This window comes from Indicator indicator, chromosome 2 (assembly GCF_027791375.1).
Source record: "Indicator indicator isolate 239-I01 chromosome 2, UM_Iind_1.1, whole genome shotgun sequence".
Lineage (NCBI taxonomy): Eukaryota > Metazoa > Chordata > Aves > Piciformes > Indicatoridae > Indicator > Indicator indicator.
Window position 1 is genome coordinate 19,416,136 of NC_072011.1, and position 25,556 is coordinate 19,441,691.

The following is a 25,556-nucleotide window of genomic DNA, read 5'->3' on the forward strand; positions in this document are numbered from 1 at the left end:
GGCACGATTCTGGTGGCAAGGGGGAGGCAGGCTCAGCCCCTCTGGCTGTCTAGGTGCTGACTTCTCCAGCTTGCACGTGTATGGCTCATGGCTTTATCCCAGGCTCTGGACCAGGTGCTCGAGGCAGGGCAGGGCTTGGAGCAAGGCTTCAACAAGCATGAGCAAGGCTTGGATCATGGCTTCAGCAAGCATGAGCAAGGCAAGGCTAGGCTACCTAGCCACTTGTATATATGCAAAATGCCAGAGCTCACTTGGTCCAATGGGGCACTAAAGCTAATGTGTAGCTGCCCAATGGAAATCCTTCTGCCAGACTATGACCATAAAAGGCAGAAGCCAGGATCTTGTATCTGGGGGAGCTTATGTGCTCTGACCCCAGATAGGCATCTTGTTTACCAGACAGGCAAGGGTCCTGTCCCCTTTGTTCCTTTTCCTGCGTTGCCCTGTTTTTGTGGCAGGAAGGAGGGGAGAGAAAGTGACCTTTCTAGACATCTTAAGGCCTGTCTGGATTTGTACTGGGCCATGTGTCATGGCCTTACCACCACACTCTGCTAAAAATTATATGCCTTTTGAGAAATCTGGAGTCACTCAATTCAAAAGTGGAAAGATTTTTAAGTCATAGATACGTTTTGTGAAGTGGAAAAATTACTTTCTACAAACATAACTGAAATACATAATTCCACAATATGTAGTCCCCAACTCCTACTGAAAGAATTAACTTACTGAAAGACAGTAAGCCACAATTTGGCCAGCCTTCTTAAATTTTAAGATAGCCCTCAGCTACTGGATCATCTCTCCAGTTTGTTGACTGTCTCTGTATTGAGTATGGTGCCTAAGTTGGGCACAAGCAGAACTTTCTTTATTAATTATTTATTAATAGTTTAGGAACATTAAAATGCCTCTGGCTCATCTACTGACACACTGTTAGATGTGTTAACAGGCACAACTGCCTGTTAACTTTGTTGCAGAGTTGAGCACACTGAGATAGTATCCTTATCTCCATCACCAGATTTTCTAATTAGTGAAGGTAAACATTAACTCTGCACTGCTGTTTTTTCCTGAATGTCTTTCTTATACATTGTCAGATTGTAGGATATGAGAGAGCTGTGAAGATGAACATTGAGAGACAAATCAAGTAAAGAATCAATGTGGTCTGTTAGGGGAATGCAACAGCTTACTCTAAGGGAGCACTGTTAAAACCCAAGTGCAGCAAGAGAGAGGTTTTAGTGTTAAATTAAACTTCAATTATCTGGATTGCACCTGGAGCACAGAGCTCATTTCTTCAATTAAAAATCATGCAAGTATCTTTCTGTGAGACTAACAGACTGACCAACTTTTTTGTGCCTCCTGTGAAAGTGACACAAATGCACAGAAACAGGAATAAATGAATAAATGGGGAAGTAATATTTCTATCCATTGAAGCAGTAAATTAGATGGAAAGGGACACACCACTAACAGAGAGAAGGTGATAAAAGCATATCAATAGACCACTAAGTTTGCCTTGTACCTCGCCATAAAAGCTAGGGGTTATCAGGCTGAGTGTTCTGAAAGCTCCTCCATTCAGTAGGACTCAAAAAAGCAATTCATACTTTCTGTTACGAGTCAAGCCTGCAAGATGTTTTTAGCAGGCTTTTAGGCTTGATTTTGGAAATATCATAGAGTCACTTACGGTAAAACTGTAACAAATTATAGCATCTGTCTTGAATACAGCCATCTCAGCCCCATTACACCATACCAATGCCATTAGAAGCAAACTGGTTTTCCTGTCCTGTCTATTAAGTTATCTTTCAAAGGAAGAGCATTCTTACCAGGAAAGTTTGCCAGGCATGTCCAAACAATGATTAATTGTTTATATATTACTTCAGTTTATCAATCTGTTTCACTTTCTGATTTTCTTTGATTTATGTTTTGAATATCTGTGTTGGTTTGGCCCTGGCTGGGGGCCGAATGCCCATAAAGCCACTCTATCACTCCCATTCTTAGATGGATGGGGAGTGTGGTAGTTTTAGGGACCTCAAGAAATCATCAGGTCCAACCCCCCTGCCAAAGCAGGATCACTTAGGGTAGTCCACATAGGAACGCATCCAGGTGGGTTTTGAAAGTCTCCAGAGAAGGAAACTCCACAACCCCCCTGGGCAGCCTGTTCCAGTGCTCTGTCACCCTCACTGGAAAGAAGTTTCTCCTCATGTTGAGCTGAAATCTTCTATGTTCTAGTTTGATCCCATTGTTCCTTTTCTTATCATTGTGAACCACCAAAAAGAGCCTGACCCCCTCCACTAGACACCCACCCCTCAGATATTGATAGAAATTGATCAGATCCCCTCTCAGTCTTCTCAAAACTAAACAGCCCCAGGGATCTCAGTCTCTCTTCATAGGGGAGATGCTCAAGTCCCCTAATCATCCTCGTGGCTCTCCATTGGATTCTGTCCAGCAGGTCTCTGTCTCTCTTGAACTGGGGAGCCCAAAACTGGGCACAGTATTCCAGGTGTGGTCTCAGCAGGGCAGAGTAGAGAGGTAGAAGAACTTCCCTAGACCTGCTGGACACACCTTTCTTGATGCATCCCAGGATCCCATTGTCTCTCTTGGACACAAGGGCACATTGTTGTTCCATGGAGAACTTGCTGTCCACCAGCACTCCAAGGTCTTTCTCTGTGGAGCTGCTTTCCACCAGGGCAGCCCCTAACCTGTCCTGGTGCCTGTTGTTATTCCTCCCCAGATGTAGGACCCTGCACTTGTCATTACTAAACTTTATAAGGTTTGCCTGCACCCAGTTTTTGTGACTGGTATGAACAACAATTTCTCTTGCTCTTTTCTCTTGTCCCTTTTTGTGCACAGGGGGGTAAGGAAGGGGAGCAGGCAGTGGAGAAGCCATTGCAGCTCCCCTGGTCTTTGGCCAGGGGGGTTCTTGTGCTGTTCATTTATTGTAAATACCTGTAAATATTTTAAATACTGTATGTTTGCACATATTCATTGCATTCCATTTTAGATTGTAGTTTTGCTTGTAAATATAGCTTCATTTGCTTCCAACTGAGCTGGTCTGGCAAAATTTAATGTTGGGGAGGAATTTCCAACCCACCACAGGGAGAAGGGAAAATATAACAAATGACTGGTAATAAGGTAGAAGCAATTTAATAATGCTAAGCACAAGCAAAGAGCAAAGGCTGTGCGTGGAAGCAAAAGCAAAGAGAGATGTTTTCTCTACTTCCCATCAGCAGACAATCTTTGGTCACTTCCAGGAAGCAGGGCTCTGCATGTAGTGGTTGCTCTGGAAGACAGATGCCATGGACAAATACTCCCCTCACTTTCCCCTTTCACTTGCTATATATATCTGAGCTGATGTCATATGGCATGGAATACCCCTTTGGCCAATTTGGGCCAGCTGTGTCCCCTCCCAAAGTCTTGCTTACCACTCTTGGGGTGGGGAAATGTTGGAAAAGCACAGCCTGGGTGCTCCTTCAGCAGTGGCCAAAACACTTGTGTTACCCAAATCCAGCTACAGTACTGCAAAACACAGATCTAGAAAGATGCTCCAATGAGAATTAACTCCAACTCAGCCAAACCCAATACAATCTCACATTAGAAAAGTTATTTATTTCCCACATTTGATAAAAATAGCCTCTGTATTTGAAGGAGGCTAATGTTTAGTTTGTACCTAGGTGAGTATAATGGTAGTTGGGAGACTATGGATTAGTTAGTTACTCCATATTTAGAGAAATTCAGCTTTTCAAGGAGCTATGGTATGTGAGGTTTGTTGCTGGATTTGGAGTTTTCTTTTATTTATTTTTTTTAATTAAAAAACAAAAACAAAACCCAAACAAACATTGTCCTTCTACCTTTCCCAAGGCAGGCATACCAAAGTAACCCACGTGAAATGCCAGTGTGCTCGCAGGGTGATTAACAGCAGATGTTCACTGAAGAAAATGATTGAGTGAGCAAGAGTGTACACCATTTAGCATGGGATCAAAAACTTTGAATATGTTTCAGATTGATTTACTGACAGAATCTCTGGGTGCTGAAACCCAAAGTATTATTCTCTTGACTGCAGCTTAGCCTCCATAAACACACTTGAACAAATGAACTTTCAGAGGTAAGGTACTAGAAAGGCATACCTACAGCAGGAAACAAGACTGAGATTATTCCTGAGGTCAGTCTGTTAAAACTACATTGTTTGTGAATTGGATACCTTTGCTGCTGGAAGGTAAGCGATCACTGAACAAAACCAAAGTGCTGTAAGGAAGGATGCATCAGAGAAAGGAAAAAGAAAATGCTGAGACAGCTGACAGAAGTGCTTTTTGTAAAAGAAGGAAAAGGTGAGCACCTGCAAACTCCTGCACCATGCCTATGTCAGCACCTCAAGCAAGGAGTAAAGAGTAAATTGTCCTCTGCCTTTGTCCGGGAGTAGTCCTGAGTCATTTAGCAAACAGTGCATCCAAGCTATTGCTTGGCTTGTGGTAGAAAGAGTCACTTTGTTTCTGCTTGTTCTATAGCAATTTGACATCCCAGTTCTCAGTATCAAGCTTCCGGACTATCAAGCAAATAAGGCAAAAATCTGAGTCTTACACCATTGCCTCATTCTTCATTGAAATAAAAAACACAAGGACTATCTATTCTGTGTAAGAACTTCGTCTCTCATTCCCTCCACCATAAAATGAAAGGAAAAGAGGGAAAAAAAGTCAACAACAACCACCAATAAAACAAACAAACCAACAAAACAAAGCAAAACAAAAAACGTCCCCCAAAAATGAACCAAGCAAAACCCTCCAGCTCCCAAAGTAGCCCTTTAACTGTGTCTAATATGAAATGCATACAATTCTAACAGTTCCAACATTCAATAGCTTTTTGTGCTCTAAATTGTAACTCAGGGGTTTCCTGGGTAACTGTTCAGAAAATCCCACCAAACTCTTATGTACTTGATTTTCTGTTTATATGGCAAGTTATAAGAAGCCAAAACTGTCTTCCTGTCACGGTTGTTTGGGAACCTGATTCGTATTGGAGGCACTTGGAGCCTGATGGAAATTCTATGCAAGTGCACAGAAGTGCTTTCTTACCAAAGAGTGGCTTTACAATAGCTAAGATGGAGTTAAACCAGAAATCCATCTAGGCAGTTTTATTGGGTCATTGGTTAAAATGACTACCCTTTGATGTACGCTGCAGATGCTCTTTAAATTATGCCTCTTCTCCAACAGCTCACATAAAGTTTACTGCTCACTGTTCACATTTTCATTTTAAAATATCAGTTTATATAGGTTTTTCAGTATGAGAGTAAGGGGTGGTAAATGGTGACTAATAATTCCTAGATGGGTTTATGACTCAAAGTTCCTGGAAAGCAGCTATGCAAATAATAGATAGTTGTCTTGTAAAAGAAGTAACAAGTAAATTTCTGAACATTTGAAGCAGAATTTCTGAGGCAGCAGTCACTTTGTATCACTCAGTTTTCTATCCTTGACCCGTTCAGTTGTCCACATGGTTTGTGTGCTGAGGTGCAATCAGGACAAAATAATTCATTAATAATAATATTGAGTAAACCTAATTGTGCTCACTCAATCACTATAGTCATGGGCAGGAATAAGTATGTGAAAACTTGTATTTTTTTGCATATAAGTCGTCTTTTTTTGCACAGATTTACCTTAAGCCTCATATATTCTGATTATTGTTTTAGAATAGAATATGTTATAGTATTATGTTTCTCTGCATATTCCTTGAGTATTTAACACTATTTGATTGAGCAAAGCTCTAGCTTTTCTTCCTGAGGATCCCCCAGAGGATTCCATTCCTTCAGTTCAATCATCTACTTGTCTACTGGTGTACTCAAAAGGAGATGAGCTAATTAGGACAGGTAGTGTAGATGTCTGTAACAGAAGAGATTAAACTGTCAAAAATTCTAAATACTCTGTTCTTCTTCTCACAGTGAGATGCTTAGAACAACCACTGTGCTTCTAGCTACCATGTATTTGCTTTAGCGAGAAGAATACAACCCTGTGCCTTTGTATGTACTATTGCTATTCAAGTATAATTTTTTAATTAAGTGGAAGAGCTTTGGCAACCCAAAACCCTTTTGTTAGTATTTATCTAAATACATAACTTACTATGAAGGTACCATGTTTTCTGTTGTAAAATACCCAGGTATACCCCACAGAATCACTAGGAATCAGTTCATTAGAGCCAGATTTAAAGTATTCACATCACAAAATGCAAGTAAACATGGGTTGGGTACAAGAATAATTCTCGGTGTATTTTCTAAATATTGGTTTGGATTTTTTTTCCCCAACCAGCTATTTAGTACTTAAGCACTGATTTCTCCTCTGAATTATTTTCCCATTTTCACTCATACCACAGCAGTTTTCTCTATTCATGTAGAAGTACTCAGGGTTTTTTCATCACAACTGCTTGAAAACAAGATAAATTGGATTCCAGAGGAGACTATAACTTTTAAAGTAGCAAATCAGTAGTTTATAGGCAAGTGGGGAATTGATACTATCATAAAAGGATTATATTTTACATTTGACTTCCTGGGTTTTGTAGAAATGAGTTGACCCAGTGTTAACAGTTCCATTCTAGAAACAGATATAGAGAGATTTGTTCTGTCCCATGATCATTTTCAACAATGTTCCTGCCCTGAACAGTGAAAAGAGTCTCTCAAACATAATAACCCTTACTAAATAGAAAATGTGGAAGTTTGGTTGTATTAATTATAACATTGGAGGTTTGAAATTCCTTTATTTCAATTCCCAATATGTTATTCCCATTAGTTTCAAACCAAGGATTTCTTTAAGTGAAAAACTGGTGTCTACTAATGCAACAACAACAAAAACAATCAAACAAACAAACAAAACCCTAACAAACTAAACCAGTGAGATACTTTGAAAACTTCCATACTTTCTTTGAAAAAAAAAAAAATTAAGGGGACACCTGCCAAAAATAATTTCTTCAGAAGTTGGTTTCAGTTTTGACAAACATAGACTTTTCTAATTAATATTTAATGGGAAAATTCCTGATGAGGTTCGTTCTGCATTTACATTGGAATCAGGTAGCAGTTGGACACTATGCAAAAGCAGGATATTTGCACAGTCTAAGGGAAAAAAGAAAGGGAAAAAAGGGGAGTGAGGGCATAAAATTAAGGTGATGTTATATAAGACAGTTTTTTTCCCAGGAAAATCTCATAGCAAACAGAAAGCATTGCTGATTTTGTTTGCTGTGACAGCAAGGGGAACTAGTGTGGCCAAATTGGGATTGCTTCATGCCCTGGCTATGGAAAGCATCTGCACTTATTTATATGTCCTCTGCAGGACAGAACAGTAGTGTATCAATGTGCACAGTGCCTGTGGTTAAGGAGCTGAAATATCATTGGAAATGGGAGTCATCAGTATCTCATTTTGATGAAAAAAAAAAAAAGAAAAATCTAAATTTCCCTTTACTTCATGGGATAGCCTTTGTGACAACAATGCCCACTAAACAGTTTATGTTCTGCTACTTGCAGAGCTGTGGAAAACTATCTACATGCGCACAGCTGCAGAGCTTCATGTTCCTGTTCAAATTCCCTAACAGGATACTTGCATCACTGATTACAAATTAGCCCTGTTTATAAAGCCTCTCTGTATTTTTATGCTAAATTTTCAAGAAAAAAAAAAAAAAGAAGGCGTTCTTTTTCACCTCCTAATACCTTTGCTACTGCTGCTACTACCATAGCCTTCCCACTAGCAGAGGAGACAGTAAGGTGCACTGAGACAGCAGTAGTGCTTGCAGCAGAAGCTGTACCCTTGGAAGCAGGAAAAAAGTGCAATGATTAGAGAAGTATCAAAAGAGTTGGATTCATGTAGGATGAGAGGGAATTTCTGTACTCCTAGGGAGAGGAAATGAGATACTAGAGAGATTTCAAAACCTTTTTATTCTTCCAAATTCTCTCTCTCCTTTTTTTTTTTTTTTCCTTCTTTTTCCTGCTATAGCACAACAGGACAATAGTGATTACAGTCTCCATGTGCAATTACAGCTTTCTAGCCACAGGCATTTTGGGGGCAGATATAATTAATCTTTTCCTTATGCACTTGAGAATGCACTGGGATACACTCCAAGTCTCATCTTCAGCAGACACCTTTGTTCTACAGGGGGGATTTATTCACTGCTACAAATCACTCACTTTGAACATCCTAATCAATACATTTCAAGAGAGTTTGAAAAAAATTATATTTGGAAGCCATGGTGACTAGTTCTTCATTTAGAAGAAAAACTCTCCTCGAGAGAATGCATAATCTGAAGCAGAGCTGCCAAAATTATCAGAGAACCCCTAGATACCTGAAGCAGTCAGTCTTCAGTGGAAATTTTAGGGAATGATAAAACAAAAAGATAGAAACTCAGGTTTTTAGTGTGGTGGCAGTTCTTCTTTCAGTCATAACAATAAAAACAGTCTTCTGTGCAGAGGTCTCAATGACATTAAACCCCTAGGTTTTCCAAGAGGACAACAGATGACTGTCTCAGACTCAATGGGTAAATGAGCACACTGAGTGCTGCTGCTCTTCTTTCTGAGGACTTGAGCACAGAGAGAGGACACGAATATCATGGTTATAGGAATCTCTTGTAACACCCATTAATTGATTACAATTCTTATTTACCTCATCTTGTGTGTACATGTGGTGGTAGGAATGAGGAGGGGAAGAAGGAGGAAAAGCACAGGGAGTGTAGTGTCTATAAATCACTTGACTCAGGTCCAGCTTGATTTACTTCAGCCTACCTAGAGGCTGACTGAAATCAATTTCCAGCCTTGAACTGCTGAATGAGAAGTAGCTAGGCACAGAGAAGGGGCCTTTAGAAATGCCATAGTGGCTGGCATTCCTAATTTGTGCAACAAAACCTAGGCTTATCAACACCTCTGCAAAGGAAGAACACCTGCAATAGAGTCAAAGGAGTAGTCACATTTACCACTAAACAGGGAGATCAGAATTTGGGCTTTTGTCACTGAAGTGGCAATTCATGAATAAAAATAATAGTTTCAGTATATGGAATTAAAATGGTGAGTGATTTGAGTAGGAAAGGACCCACTTCAGCAAAATTGTTCTTCTGGACTAATTTGAATTTGAAGAGACCACAAAGCTGATAGAAATGCCAATGGATTTATTCAGCCCCTTTTCTTGCTTTAAAAGAGAAATTGACTTGGGCAAAAATGAGAATATCATTCCAATGGAAATGTATCTTATTTAAATCTAAATATTTGTGTTCATCTCAAATGACTGAATTAACTCCACAAAACTTCTGACTTTGATTTAGAAATTAACAACTCTGACCAAGTTATTTCAAGTGTTAGTTGCAGAACAACACCTCATTGCATCTTTTCTACCCACCATTTCACATGATGCACTTTCAGTAATGGGACTTCAGTGGTACCTGTAGGAATTAGGCAGCAAGGGAAAAAAACAGTGCATCATAGGAGATAAATCTAGAGAAAATTCCCAGCATTTGGAAAACTGATGGATCATGGCATCAGTGGCAGAAAGAGTCTAATGTTGAACGAGTAAAATCTTTCCATCACTACTATACCCTCAGAAAGCTCTAATGTTGCAAAAATGCCATTTTATAGCAGTTACGGGGAAACTGGTATTTGGCAGAACCATATCAAATAGTGGTCAGTAATTCACAGCAAGGGTTGTTTTGTTGGTGTTTTGTTGGGGTTTTTTTCAGAATATTTTGTATTTTTTAAACTATGTAACTTGAAAATACCTCTGAAAAAGTTTGTCTGTTACCTGCTATTATCAGCAGCATTAACTTAAGTCCGATTTCCTGGGGAAAAGTGCAATCATAATTGTGAATATTATTGAGTAATTCACAGGTGTTGCAGGATAGAACTAGTTATTTGGAAGTTTTGTTTCTAGGTAAATAAATCACTATTGCCTGGCAACCTCAGGAGATCCTGAACATGACCTTAATAATTTTTAACAAGCCAGTTAAATCACCTGCATAATTTTTCATAAGCCATTTTTTTCTTCAGCTTAGTCACAGAGTCATAGAATGGTAGGGATTGGAAAAGACCTGTGGACGTCATTGAGTCCACTTAGCTTTCCTGTTGGAGCACATGGATTCAATGGAGTACACAACTTCTGTGTTCTCATCACTTTTGCTAATTATGTTCAGATTACTTGTAATGATTAACTTGAAAAAAAATTGTGAGCAACATACCTTTAACTGCTTCCTGCTTATGTGTTAAAAGCACTGCCTTCACATGGGAGAGAAGGACGGCAGATATATTAACACACAAACAGAAAAAACAATTCTCCCTTCTCTGGCCATGTTCCTCCTGATTATGGAGTTATCTCTGCCCATCCTGGGGGACCTTATTCCTGTGGTTCCTTCTGCAGAATGCCATCCTTAGGAGGGTAGAGGCTAGGGATGGAGCCATGTGTTCAGCTTGGAGGAGTGATGTCACCCAACAGTCTCAAAAAGGACACTGATCAGAGCCAAACACCAGTTCAGTGCAGCCAAAGTGGTAATGGAAATTATTACTCCAGCTTTAGTAGAAGATGGAACAGATCATCCTCCTCTGAGAGCTGGAACTCTGGAACTGGGGAACGCTAATGGAGAAGTTTCAGATATTCCTTCATTGTGGCAGGAACTGATGCTATTCAAAAAAAGAAGATGGACAGAAACATTCATCTTTATGAAAGTAGATGGTACTGAAGAATTTGTTGAATTTTGTTATTTCTACTAGCTCACAGAGAGATGGTTAACTACTATGCTATGTTCACAATATGAACAATGCACAAAAATGAGTCCCAGGAACATCATGGGTTTTAACAAGATATTACATGCAAGTGAAAATGGAGGTAATGACTGGTCTGGCTTTCTGAGCTAATTTTGAGAACATGACTTCATATTCAAAACCAGACTAGGTGGCAAATTGAGCCAAAGCCTTTGGCCTACTGAAATATTAAAAAGTAACTCTTAGAAATATTTTTTGTGATGCCCCTGCCTGAAATTTTGAATGATAAACAGGACTTTGATACTATGGAAAATGAGGACAAACATAAAACACATTTAAAATTAATCCTGAGGTAGAACAGCATTGAGAACTTGAAGTCCACCATAGGCAGCACCATGTAAACAATACAAGTATGGGTGCCCAGTGTGGAAAAACTTAAGGAGCTGTGTTGGAATATGCCTTTAGGAAGACTGCAAATTTCAGGGAAGTCAATGAACAGAAGAATGCATCCTAACAGTCCTGGAATAAAAGATGAATCAATTATTAAGTGGAAATATGTGGAATGCACAGTTATCCAATGTTGAATGCTGATACACAAATCAGTAGAGTGCTGGATATACTGACAATGTCTCAGGAAGAAAAATAACAACAGGTTTCAAGGTGAGTTTTTCCCCTACAGGAGGGCAGCTAAATAACAAATGTAAAAGATAATACCTACAGTGCTTCTAGGGAGAAGTTGGGGCTAATATTTGTTACATGTTTTCTTCTTTGTAAATTGTTTTCCCTTCCCAAGAGGCTTCAGGCAGCCTCCAGTGGCATCACAGTCTGGAGACTTCCGCCTCCACATGCTCTCCTGGAGCCATGGTGCCTGCCACATCAGCTTCTTTTTTTTCCAAATTTATGAGCTTCTCTCTGCAGTACTGGGTAATTCTCCATCAGTTGTCTCCAAGCATTAGTGACTAACTCTACTGGGATGTTTTCATTCTTCCTGTCCATAACATGGAATGAAGCCACTTCCAAGACATCACAGAGTGCCAGGTTGGAAGGGACCCCAAAGTTCATCTGGTCCAGTGTTTGCTAGATCTAGCAAGGAGTGGCAGACTGTCATTAGCCATGCTGACTTATGTCAAGCAAGCTGGAAGAAATGCTGAGGTTTGGTTTTTCAGTTGTGCTCTCACTGAATGTGCAAGAACTTTGCACGAAGCATGAGTAAACTATAAAACATAACATGAAAGCAGCATTTTGTTTGAGAGCTCTTGAAAGAAAGCAGTGGTCTCTTTTATTGTGAAATATGTTCTTGTTTATCATTGCACTTAGCTACACATATTTCAAGTATCGACAAGAAAAAACATATGGTAGATTTCTGAGCCTGCACAATTGTGTTAAATACAAACTTTTCCCTCTAAAGATAACAATTTATTTAGTTGTGTCAAGTGTAATGTGTTTTGCTTTGTGAAAGAGGAATCTCTGAACCTCATCATGGAAGCAGCACCTATGCTTCATCACTGAAGCAACCATTTTTGTTTGCAGTAAATAAAATTAGTTCCACGCAGTTTTCTGTGACTTATGTGTATTTTTAAAAGATTCTGCTCCCAAAATCTTTTCTATATTAGGTTTCAAGAGTATGTTTCAGAGATGTTCACTTTCTTCAGCATAAGAGCTTAATTTTCACTTTGCTTCAAATTAGAGAAGTTTTTAAGAGTGGGTTCAGTGGACGCTTTTGAAAGACCTGTTCTACAAAACATCAGAGAAAAGATAGGTCTTGGTCTATAACAAAGTCTGTTTGCTGCTAGCATATTGTGCCCTGATTTCCTGTTTATTCACTGAGAAGGGCATCGTTATTGTAAAGCGTGTTGTAAAGCATTTTGGAAGAAAAGATACTGCAGGTAACCAGTGTACAGATTTTAATGTAACTGATTCAATATTTATTTCTAATAACATATAAGTATTATATTATGACATACTCTTTGCCTCAACTGTGGCAAATAAGAAAAGGTCATATAAATTTTGACCTGAAATGGGATCTAGATAAGGCCCTACAGCTAGAATATTTTGGATTTTTGTATCTTCTGGAACTAAAAGAAAAAAAAGTCTAAGGAAAATGTCTTTCTATTTGTCCCCTTTAAAAAAAAAAAAAAAAAAAAAAGAGGCTGAAGATGTTTCTGATATTAAACCTCCTCCTTAACCTGCTGCAAAGCTTGGAAGCTTTAATTGTATTTCCTTGTTTTATTCCATAACTTTTTTCCCCCTCCCTAATGCATGTGAAGAAGCTGCACAATTGGTGGGACTGGATCTAGCCTAAATACTCAGAATACACAAAATAAAACCACAGCAGAGTGTGGCTCTGCTTTACTCAGTATGACTGGACGAGACAGCGGCACTGTTCTTTTCCCTTCATACCCTTCCCCAAAGTCATCCTTCACCCTTTGCCTCAATGACTGCTGGATAGTTCCTGGTTCACAGCCATGCCTAGATAAATGGGAATTTATTATGCAGTGGTAGGCTATTCCAGGATGTACTGCTCAAAGCCCTTCACATTCATCTCATTTCTGACTTTTTTGTTTCAGTGTTCTAAGCTGATGATGCTTATTAGACCTTGATGTATCTTCCTGCCTGTCCCTCTCCACTAACCTTTTGTATTTAATCCAATTTCAACCAAACTACAGGTAAAACTTCCAGAGATAGTCTCAAAACCAGAAAACTAACTCAAGTGCATGGAAAAGAATCCCAGCAGTTGAGTGAAGGGGAGAGGACCTACTAAAGCTCTTGTGAGGAGATTTTGTCTGTGGAAACTTTACAGGCCAACACAGACTTTGTATAAACCCCTGCTGCTAGAAGAGTTGCTGTGACAGCTCACTGAGAAGGTTTTCAGAGAGAATTGGTGTATAAGATCTCAGTACAATTTGGCCTTGTGTTCAAGTTCATTCCCAAGCTTCCCTCTCTCCCTGACCTCTTACAGATCTTACAGCGAGAGTTCAAAGAGAGTTTGGGACAGATGTCAGTACTCAAGTCACTGTGCAGCTGAATGGCTGGGAGAGGGAAAGTTGTAGGGAAAGTGGAGCTGCCGATTGCTGTCTGTGCCAGCCGTGCCATTTCCATACTTCTTTTCAATCCACTTAATGTTGTCCTGTAGCATACAGTCAACAGGCTGCCCATGGCTTTTGTAAAGATCTTTTAAATTGTTAAAACTTTACTTTGTCCTCTTGTCATTATGGGCTTTTGTTTTTTTCCTTTAAATTCAGAAAGCAAACTCTCTAAGTATATTTCACTGCCTAGAGAAAATACAATTCTTCATGCAAAGCTCTGTCTTTTTAACATTATGAAGTACTCGACAAAGGATGCAAATGAGCTTCCCTCATAGAGATTATAGTCTGTGTGACAGTAAACAAAGACATCAGACAGCTGCATTGCCAGTGGGCAGAGCCTTTATAGAAAGAGGGATGATAGACCAGGCTTCTCTCAGTAACCTGTGAAAACAGTGTTCCAAGAGGCCTTGTCTGCTGATCTTCAAGGAGCTATCTAAATTAAATTGTCTCACTCTATCCCGTTGTACACTCAAGTGGAAGAGCTGCTTTGATGGTTTGTGGTGCAGTAACATCGCTGTGATTGCAGATCAGTTCAGCATAAGAGAGCTTGTAAATGTATAGATTTGACTAGATGAAACCTTTCATACCACAACTTGCTTGTTTTATGAGATTTCAAAGGTTTCAGTTATTCACAGCATGGTGGGTTTTTTGGTTTTTTGGGGGGCTTTGGGGTTCTGTTTGTTTTTGCGGGGAGGTGTTCAAGCGGCCTGTGGACCTGGGGCTTAGGGGCATGGTTTAGTGTTGACCTTTCAGTGCTGTGTCAAGGGTTGGACTGGATGATCTTTGAGGTCTCTTCCAACCAGATACATTCTGTGATTCTCTTCTTAAACTTAAAAAAAAAAAAAAATCAGTAGTACCACAGCCTTCCCTAAGCAGTTACTCCTTCAAGCATACAATCATACAAAGAAAACGGGGAACAAATTAACTTCTGGAATGTTAGTTACTATTGGTCCTTGTTCTCTAAAGTAAAATATGTTTTCCCAAGAGGAAAAATGATGAATTCTTTCTCTACAAATTTGTATTTAGCGTTTGTAGGAAAGCTAAGAGTTAACTCATATACTTGTTATGGTTCAAAGAAAAAGAAGAAAACCTGCTTTGTTGTTTTTTAGTATGTAAGTTTTCCAAAGTGCAACAGCTGTCAAATCCTGTAGGAATACATAAGTTATTCTTTTCTGTTGGTGAATAGGGAGGAATACATTCACAGCTTGCTATAAAAATTTGTTCACTGCAATAGCTGGAAATTTGTATTTTTAAAACTGATGCATTACAAAATTGCTATGCAAGGAGAAAGGAAAGAAGAAATCAGAACTGGTTTTGTTTTCTTTACCTGAACCTCCATGCATCCCTTCCAACACCCAACATGTTAACTAGCTTTAGGGGCTCCTCACACTAGTTTGAAAACATCTGAACATGGCAAGCACTCTGCCTCAGTGTGGTATTTTGGAAATCTTAGATAACTTAGCAATACTACTTTGACTCTTAAGCACTCTATGTATAATTTTGACATTTATGGCTTTCCTTTGCACACATGCTTCATACCTTTTTTTTTAGGGGAGAGGGATTGTGATACAAATGACCACTAACAACAAATAAAGTACCAACAGCTATATAAATTTGTGGCATTTGGAAAGTGACTTTTGAGTAGCTTTGGAGAAACCCATTCTTCCACACAAACTAACAAACATGCTACTGAGGATTCAGGCAGCTGAAGTAGATATTCAAGAGATGAGGTACACAAAGGAGACTGCAGCTTTCTAGATGGGCATCCTTCCAGCAAGGGAAGGGCTAAATAAGGCCATGAGAAAGGAAAGGACCCCCCCTTTCTCTCACTGAAAAGACAGTGAGTAAATTCTAGAAAGCTCTTTAAATGGCAAGGGGATTTAACCAGGAGTCTGATCTTTCTTTTTCTCACATGAGTCTTTTTTTATCTTGTGTACTGCCTAATGATTTTGACAGAAGAGTTGTAGTGAGTCTTGCTGCAGCAGCATTAGATGCACATCTGCCTGATGTATTATTGTTTTCACAGCAGAGCTGGAAGACATGTCATCCAGGGAAAGACAATGTCCTCCGGAGTATGCAGGAAAGTCGGCCATGGGAAAGTAGCTGAGCTAAGATACTGGTGCATATCAGAAGGATGCAAATAGTCTCACTGTCTAATCATCTGTCTAAACATCTGTCACCCTGGTATTGGTTAAGTGTGTCCTATACCACTATACTGGGTTGTTGCAGGTGAATTCAAATCAAAGCTCAAAGAGCACAGTCATCAAATTTTAAGTTCTGTGGTGCTTCAAATTCTAGACCTCTGGGTTCCACTGCCCAGAGGTGTGTTAAGCATGGCTTTTGCATGAGATCTAAGTAGAATGTTTATGGGTTTGACCAAAATAAATGTTGTTGCTGAAATGTTTACTTTCTTTGTGTATATATATATATATATATATATATATTTATATATATGTTTGTTTATATATAAACATATCTATATATAATATATATGTTTATATATATGTGTATATATATGTTTATATATATAAAAGCATAAAATAGAATCACAGAAACATTAAGGTTGGAAAAGACCTTTGAAGATCATTGAGTCAAATAATTACCCAACTAGTTCAAGACACCCAGAAATTGAAGGCTGTGTGTCTGTTCTGTATCCAAAAAACCCTCCCATTAAAAGTTTAAAGCTTTTCAAGCTGCATAGCTTGTCACCTCCCTGACACACACTCAGATTTCATGCTCCAAAATGATTCAAACCCAAGATTTAGTCACGTAAATCCCCATTTTCTGACTTTCGTATTTGTTTATTGTCTTCCCAGTCTCCTACTGTTGTCAGCTGCCCTTTTTATTCCAAGCATGTTTTTTTTCTGATAATGTGCTGGATAACAGAAAAGCTTAAAAGAGCCCTTGATAAGTCCTCCCAAATAACTGTGCTGTGCTGTGCTTGTGGCTGTAATCAGTGGCTCCCACCTCTCTCCATAGTGTTGAAGCCCCAGGCAGGTTTCAAAACCAGCAGTGAGGGACATAGAGCCTGAGGAGGGAACGGCACCATATGCAGATGTATGACAAAGCCTTGAGGAAGCATATGGCCAGTATGCTCACTACAGCAGCTTCACAAACCTCTACTAAAGAAAAGGATCATGTTCATTTTATAAGTGGGGAAGCTTCTATAGACAAAAAAGTTGATCAAACAGCATCTAATGCAGAAGAAGGAAGTATGGTGGAAAATTGGAGCAAATGCAGGATTTCAGACAACAAACCGTCTGCAAGCTTGGGAACAATACCTGCTTCTGTAAAAGAGAGATGAGAAAATGAAAGTGAAGCTTTGTTACGGTGAGGGGAGGAGGCAGGAGAAATGGAGAGACTAAGACATTAATGTCAAAAATAGTACCTGAAAAAAAATACAAGAACAACACGGGACTTGGGAAACATTCAATTACAATTTGTAGCAAAGATTTAGGTGGGGATGGTAGATTCCGTCTTAAAGCTACAGTCTAAAATGCTCATGGCAGCAGAAACATCCAGGGAATAATTAATGTATCTGCCTAAAGTAAAAATCAGTGATCTGTATAGCCTGATAAAAACACAGCAATTAAATTAAAAAGACATAGTAAGAAATTTGCAGAAAAACCTGGAAGAAGTCAAGAACAAGCCTGTTTGATTTTAATCAAATGAATATCAAAGAATCATAGAATTTCAGGGGCTGGAAGGGACCTCAAAAGATCATCTAGGCCAGAGCAGGATCACCTACACCAAATTACACAGGAACGCATCCAGGCGATTTTTGATATCTCCAGAGAGGGAGACTCCACAACCTCCTGGGCAGCCTATTCCAGAGCTCCTTCACCCTCAGAGTGAAAAAAAAATTCCTCATATTTACATGAAACTTCCTATGCTTCAACTTCCACCCATTGCCCCTTGTCCTCTCATCGGGTACCACCAAGAAGAGCCTGGCTCCATCTTCTTGGGACTCACCCTTTACATATTTATAAACATTGACGAGGTCCCAAAACTGAGATGGCAATTTGGAAGATACTTAAGCAAAAGTATGATTAGAAGTTTGTTCTTTTTGAAGTACTCAATACGCTTCTATGCTCTTACGCTCTTACTGTATGTAATGATATTACTGCACCCAAGGCATAGCACCAGTCCTGGTGCCAGTGAGCTCAAGTTATCTTGACCATTAGTCAGAAAACAATGAAAAGACCTTGTTAGCAGTAATGATAACCAAGAGATTTAAAGAAATCCCTCACAAGTAATGCTGTATCGTCCCTTGCACCGTATCAGGTGCTAATTATAACCCTACACAAATTGAGAGGTAAAGACCTGCCTATTAGAGGCAAACACAGAGAGAAATGCTTGATGTGACACAGACATAGTTGAGGACATTGATCTAGCTGAGGATGCCCCTGCTTACTGCAAAGGGGTTGGACTAGATGACCTTTGGAAGGTCCTTCCAACCGTGACCATTCTGTGATTCTCTATCATGACAGGAAATGCTAAGAAATTAAAGTGCCACAATTCTCAATCTGTTATCCAGATAGGCAGATGGCCACCCACAGCACAAGCAAGACATCAACTCTCCACACTGCCACGGACTGCATATCACTTAAAGCAGCTACAAACTTGGAGTGAGTGGAGAAGAAACCAAAGAGTAGTAGAAAGTGACATATACTGACATACAAATCCTGAGCAAACTTTCAGTTAATACCTAAGGACGAAGTCAGAAGTGGTAAAATAAATGTGTTGTCTGGAGACAGCAGCAAGTCAAATGAGGAGAGAAGTAGCAAAGTGGAAGCAAGAACCTTGCCAACACCACAGTGCACTAGAGAGAGCCAAGTCTTTAAACTAACTGCTATTGATCCAAATACCAGCACACTGGGAAAGGGCATGTCCTTTGCATTGGTCTCCTCTCCCTTCCTCACACCAGCCAGCATTAGCACTACCTAGTACAATTATCAGGAGCTTGCTATGGGTTTAACAGAAGTAACATAGTTTGTGGGAAGGAAGTGGAGATTCATTACTGATACCTGTGCAACCAGTCTGACCACTATCTGTCAAGAGCAAAAATTCCTTTAGTTCTAAAGTCATGAAGTTCATCAATACTGTAATGTGAGCTTGCGAGCAGAGTGTGGATATTCCCTGCCCCTGCCTTTCTTATTGGAAGCATCATGGGTTTAGATCAAGGCTGTTTTTGTGTAATGCTTGGATTAACCTTCTCCTGCTATTCCAAGCCATCCAGAAAGACCCCAAGCTTTGTTTCTACCTCATGACACCTTACACCCCTTTCCCTCTCAGTTTTACCATGTCAGCCAAATGCCCTCTGTGCCACACCAGTCTCTTGAAGTTGTTGATTAGTTTATTACATCTACTTTTTTCTTTTTTTTTTTTTTGAGGGGATACTTAAGAAGTCAGTCTGTTAAACTGAAATCAACGTGATGACCAAATGTCCAGTTATTTCCAAAAGTCCATATTAAGGAAGGGGTTTTGAGGCTATTTTCTGTCCAAATCTGCAACTGCTATTTTAAGAAGGAATTTGAAAAAATAACATGCCTCCAGTAGAGGATGCAAGACTTCACTTTAGTGTGAAGAGTATAGGTTCTGTCACTTCAAAGACTAGAACCATGTCCAAAGTGTTTTCAGAAAGCTGTTCTCACACTAAAACAATTTTCCTGATGCCTTCCTTTGTTTTTCAGCCTGTAATAGCACATGCACCACAAATGAAAGTTGTGTGCCTTCATTTGATTTAATGCTGCCATTTCTGCAGATGAGTATTTGCCAGAATAGTCTTCTGTGCAGAAAATGTAGTTTACAATTAAAGTTTATTTGATACTTGAATTGAAGTAGCAAATCTTTTTACCCTACATTAGCCTTAAATTCTTGTGCCGGCCTATGATTTTTTCTTAAATTCCTGCAGCAATTTGTACAGGATCTGTGCAGTTCACATAACCCCCAAAATGGCATCTGGCTTTTTACACAGAGAAATGGCTTTGAGCACAGGGAAAATTATGCAGAAATTATAGTACTAATGCATGCAGCAAAGCTCTCTGTGTTCTCAAGAGTCTTCTTAGTGTCCTCTTTATGGGGAACGTCATGGGCTTTAACGCTTCTTTCCAGCAATACACCAAGATCTGTATTTTCCCCTCTGTGAGGGAAGTGTTTTCAGTTTCATATGTCTAAGTCAGCTGCAGCCATGCTAGCCAAATAGGTAAATGGATGATAGTGTAAAATGAGATTCTCTAATGTTTTTCAAGCACATACAAATAAAAACAATATCCTTTAAAAAAAGATAAAAGGTTTCCTGATGAGCTTTAGATTTTGCTTTTTATGAAATGCTCCTGAAGACTGTAGAGTGCTCATAATAATAATTTTACTATAACTCCTTATAAACCACATGCAGGCACCTCAAAGTTTTCAATAATGCATTACCGTCAGGCTTCATATTTTGTTACCGAGCAACAGTGTCTGCTTCAGAAGTACAAATGCATATCTACTTGATGATGTAGAGTTAAGCAGAGCTTCCTCAGGATGCTAAATTCACCATAAAATAATAAGAATAAATCTCAGAAATCCTTTATGAGCACAAAAGCTATCTGGCAAAGTCATCAAAAGACTATCACTGTACACAAAGAAAGGATTTTATATCATTTGGCCGAATTGCACAGTTTCAATTTAAATGAATATTCATGTAGCAGTTTTCTATACTAATAAAACACTAAATGTCTGAACAGTTTCTTCTAAGTGTCCACACAATTTCTTTTTCTTTCTATTCCATCAATGAACTGAATGTCCACTTTATGGCCTTCTCAGGGCTTGCTCCGAAAGACTTAGGAAAGAGTCAAACATCTCCAGAACTGAAGATCTGACAGGAGAAAGATGCCTGTGTGGAAGAGGTGTGCATGTCTTGAAACTCTATGTTGATTGATAAACAAGATGTTTTGCTGTAGACAATGAAGTCTTCGTTTCTCCAAAAGAAAAAAAACAGTGGGTGAAATAAGTATTCAAAACCTAGAATTTCAAGTTGCTACCAAAAGGTGATCTACCATTTACAGAAGAAGAATGGCAGAATGAAGGCTGTCTTGGGCACTTCAAGCTAGTTAAGAGATGTAAATCCCTGCCACATTGGAAATTAGTATAGGACCATCAAAGTTAAAAGCAATGGTTTGTATAGCTTGATGTAGGCTGCCAGGCTTTTAAAATTAAAAGCTATGATATATGCATGTCCTTTATTGGCAGAACTCAGAATCTGTGCACTGGCCTGTATGACACATCAGTATGGGCTGTGTGTGCAATATAAATGTTGAATTACAAAAAAAAAAGGCCAACTTCTGTTTCAATTCAGAGTTTCTTTCTGGTTTTAGAACTTAGACTTGGTACAAAATACAACTTTTGAAGAATGGAGAAAAGCAAACCTGCTAATATCTGGATTTGTCATTTACATTCTGACACAACTACTGTTAACCAGAATAGTTTTCTGAAATTGCCTTTTTCATTGATCTTTTCTTCCAAAACACAAATTCTTATAAATGCAAATATTTCAAACTTTCTGCTGTAATTAATTGACATTTCCATATAGGCTGTATTTAAATCAACTGAAGTGCAACTAAGGTTGCATTGTTGCAAATAGCTTTGAATTGTTCTGTAACAGACTACAGATACATTGAAATAAGTAAATAGAGCCCAAGGCAACTCAATTACACTTCTCCTGGTAGACATTTTTCCCTATTACTTTACATTAATTTATTTGCAAAATGCTGAATAGTTCCTTGGGACTCAGTGGCAAAAGAGAGACTGTACCCTTCTTAGTGTTTCTTTTGGACAGAGTGAGGAGTATTGGATGCTATTGCTCTATGAACACTGTCAGCAGCCCTTAAAAGGGTCCCCATTGCTTTACTGTCTTGATTTCACTACTCACTCAGCATTGTGAGGGGTGTATGGAAATCTTTCTAGCTCAGAGACATCTGATTAAAAATCTCTTGGTCTGTCTTCGTTTAGCTTGTAGCTAATGACTGAAGACAACACAAATAAAAGATCAGTGTTGTATTAGGGCTATTTTTGCTTTGCAACAGCAGCACATATATTTAGGCGGCAGATGCATTTAGGTGGCAGTGCTCTCTCATGTGCAAGAGAAACCTCCAAGAAGCTGTGTTGCACTGTTCTGGTACACTAGTTAGTCTGTCCTTAAAAAAACTATGGCTTTAAGACAGATAACATATCACAGATCATTAAAAGCATTCACTGAGGGATTTTGTTTAGTGTTTGGAGAGAAAATATGTCTTAAATATTCAACAAGGCACCCTACTGCTCTGAAAAAAAATAGTATTTTAGGGGTATAGCTGTCACTTTCCAATTGACTGTTTTAGGAAACTAAACTGCAAGCAACCAATCCAAACCTATAAAAATCACTCAAATTATGTCCAAACAACTCATAAAAAAAAATCAAGGAAGTGTTAATGTATCTCTGTGAATTTATAAATGCTGAAATTTTCCAAATAGGTGGCAAATGCACAATATACAATGCGTTCCTCAGTGTACATTTATTTCTTACAATGAAGCTTGAGTGGAGTCTTAAAAGGATGTTTTCCTTAATGTTTAGTGCTTGAATGCTTTCAATATCCCTAAACTTAAAAAAAAAAAAAGTGTCTTGTTAGGTATCCATGTACAGATTGAATATCACTTAAGACAGTGAAAACCTGACTAAGAGATTATCAATGGAGTCACATCTGGGGCTTGTATAAGCTAATAAAATGTCTGAATTTATGTAAGCTATACAGTTGAGGTTTTTGTCCTTTATAGGCAAAGTTAAAGGAAGCAAAGCAATGCAGAAGAGCTGATGTGATATATCACCTCCCCCAAAAATATATTTTAAGGGCTAAATTTCTTTCCTGCAGAGTAAATCACCCTCAATATGCTTAAGTCATTGACTGCTCCTTTCTGATCCAAGGTCATCTTTCTTGCCTGTTGCAGAAGTTTGAAAAAAAGACAGATTGCTCTAGATGATTCTGCTCCAATTCCATCCTGAAAGATAAGTCATTATGTGTCCTATCTGCAATAAAAAGACAAAATTCCACTTCCCTGCTGTATAAAATGATGATACGTGTTTATCCACACTCTTATATATGTCTTTCAAAACAGCCATTAGAGAATCACTCCAGAAGATACAATAAAAAAAATTCTCAATCCCTAATGGAGTTTCAAGATGTTTCTATGACTTCCTATCACATGAACTTTTTTGGGGAATTCATGTGCAAGAGAAACCTCCAAAATGAACAGAAGGGGCTGGGTGGGACAATGCCAAAAGTTCAGATAATTTGCAGGGCTGTAATGGCAGGCTTTTGAGGCCAGGGGGAGGGGAAAAAGAAAAAAGGAGAGAGAAAAAGCTTGTTCTTGCTTCATCAGAGGATAACCATCAATAGAGACACTGAAATGATGTAGTCTGTGTTTTGAGGCACATCCAACACCTTGGGAATCTCTGGGAAAACAGTCTAAAACCTTAGCACGAGTCCCATGGGAGGTGGAGAGCCAAGAAAGTGCAACTTCAGAAATTTTCTTCTTTTCATCTTCCAGAGGCACTCTGTGGAATTTAAAATTACTCTAGTCAGTATTCAATAAGGCTGCCCAGATATAAATGTAATAAACCAAATGATTCTTCCATCAGTTATTTCTTTTTGAGCTCTCTTCCCAAGATACTGCTTTGTGCCAAGAGGATTTCTGTAATAATTACCCCTGAGTACTCAGTGGAATAAGCAGTAATTACACTGTCTAAACATAGAAATAGATCCTTGTGCCATGGGTTCCAAAACTGACAGGAAGCCTTACTCCTGATTTCTACGGATTTTATAGTTTTCATATTCGTCTAACACTGCGAGATTGAAGATACACAAAGGGCTGCACTAATTTCTTACTCTACAGTTTCTATGAACTACCTGTCTTATAAATTATATAACAGTTTCTGTACCTTTTAGTTCCTTTCTTCAGCTGCACAGTAAGGACAATAGGTGTTCTGCAAAATTAAATCCTTCATGATTATGGGATTGCTCTGAGGGCCATAAGACCTACCCATCTTCAAGAGAATGAGGCAGGCAGGCAAAATAGAATACCATTCATATTTCCTATCAGCACAATTGGAAACCAAAAGACTGTTAGTAAGCCACATCACCAAATGGAGGCAAAGAATCAGAAGCAAAACTGGCAGAAGAAACTTACACCTGTTTTGTGATAATCTGAAAGATCATGTAGAGTACCATGGAGAAAAATTCTTTCACTGGACAAAGGTCCATCTTCACTACCTGGTTATTTTTGCCAGGCTAGAGGGTTTCAGGAAGAATGAAAACGTTGAAAAAGCTAAAAGGCAAACTAAGGTTTTGGAGACACTATGTGCAATTTGTACCACTATCCTAGATGGTCTGCTCAATATCAGTTCACAATATTCTTCTCCTTTATAGTTTTGTGCTTTCGCCCTTAATTACAGAAAAATAATTTATCTGATCAGACTGACTTGCTAAATTAAAGATTCTAAAATTCTTCTTTGTGCCTTAGACCAAGGCACCAAAAATAAACCCTCTGTCTACAGTTCAGTCTCTAAATATAGTCAAGAATTAAGATATTCCTGCTTCTGCATCCTAAATAATCTAATGGAATCAATTATGTGTTTGCGTAGATGACATCTGGGATTTGCAAATACAACAGGAAACATGAAATCCAACCAAAATAAGCATGGAACTGAAGTTTCCACCCATCCTACTTCATTCTTAGTAAACGTTGTCTTGCATCACAGGGTGGATTTTCATTATTTCTTATAGACTTCAGCGTAGAAGTTCTCCAAGAGAATGTAATATAAGCAGAAGAAAAAAGCTGCTAAATGACTTCAACTACTGGTTAAACCAGATGAAGGAACATTGTTCATGTATTAACTGAGAAGACTGTCCCATCACTTGCATTTTTATTGATTTATTTTATTGGCTTACCAGTCACACTAAGCTAAATCACAGAATCACAGAATCACAGAATCAATCAGGTTGAAAGAGATCTCCAAGATCATCAAGTCCAACCGATCACCCAACCCTATCTAATCAACTAAACCATGGCACTAAGTGCCTCATCCAGTTTTTTCCTAAACACCTCCAGGGACATCAACCCCACCACCTCCCTGGGCAGCCCATTCCAATGGGCAATCACTCTCTCTTTGAAGAACTTCTTTCTAAGATCAAGCCTAAACTTCCCTCTGCACAGCTTGAGACTGTGTCCTCTTGTTCTATTGCTGGTTGCCTGGGAGAAGAGACCAACCCCCACTTAGCTATGACCACCCTTCAGGTAGTTGTAGACAGCAATAAGGTCTCCCCTGAGCCTCCTCTTCTCCAGGCTAAACACCCCCAGCTCCCTCAGCCTCTCCTCATAGGGCTTGTGCTCCAGATCCCTCACCAGCTTTGTTGCTTTTCCCTGGACACATTCAAGCAACTCAACATCTTTCTTGAATTGAGGAGACCAGAACTGGACACAGTACTCATGGTGTGGCCTAACCAGTGGCCCAGTACAGGGGCAGAATGATTTCCCGAATCCTGCTGGCCACACTATTCCTTGCATTGTCAGATACAACAAGGTTATGAGTGAATGTTACCCTGGTGTGCCCCCTTTCTGGGGAAAGGACAGAATCTCAAATAGGTTAAATACAACCTTGCTCCACTGTGCATGTAAGGTCATTGCCTGTTTATTGGGAAGCTAAGGGTAGTCTGTTTGCACAGTAGCCATGTTATCCAGCTATTTCAGAATGTATTCCCTTGAAGCACTTTCCT

General features: G+C 39.1%; 1 protein-coding gene across 1 annotated transcript in view; it reads left to right on the forward strand.

Moving 5' to 3' along the window:
- RGS17 (regulator of G protein signaling 17) overlaps nt 1-25,556 on the forward strand; it is a 75,784-nt gene that overhangs the window by 17,630 nt on the left and 32,598 nt on the right. The window lies entirely within an intron of this gene.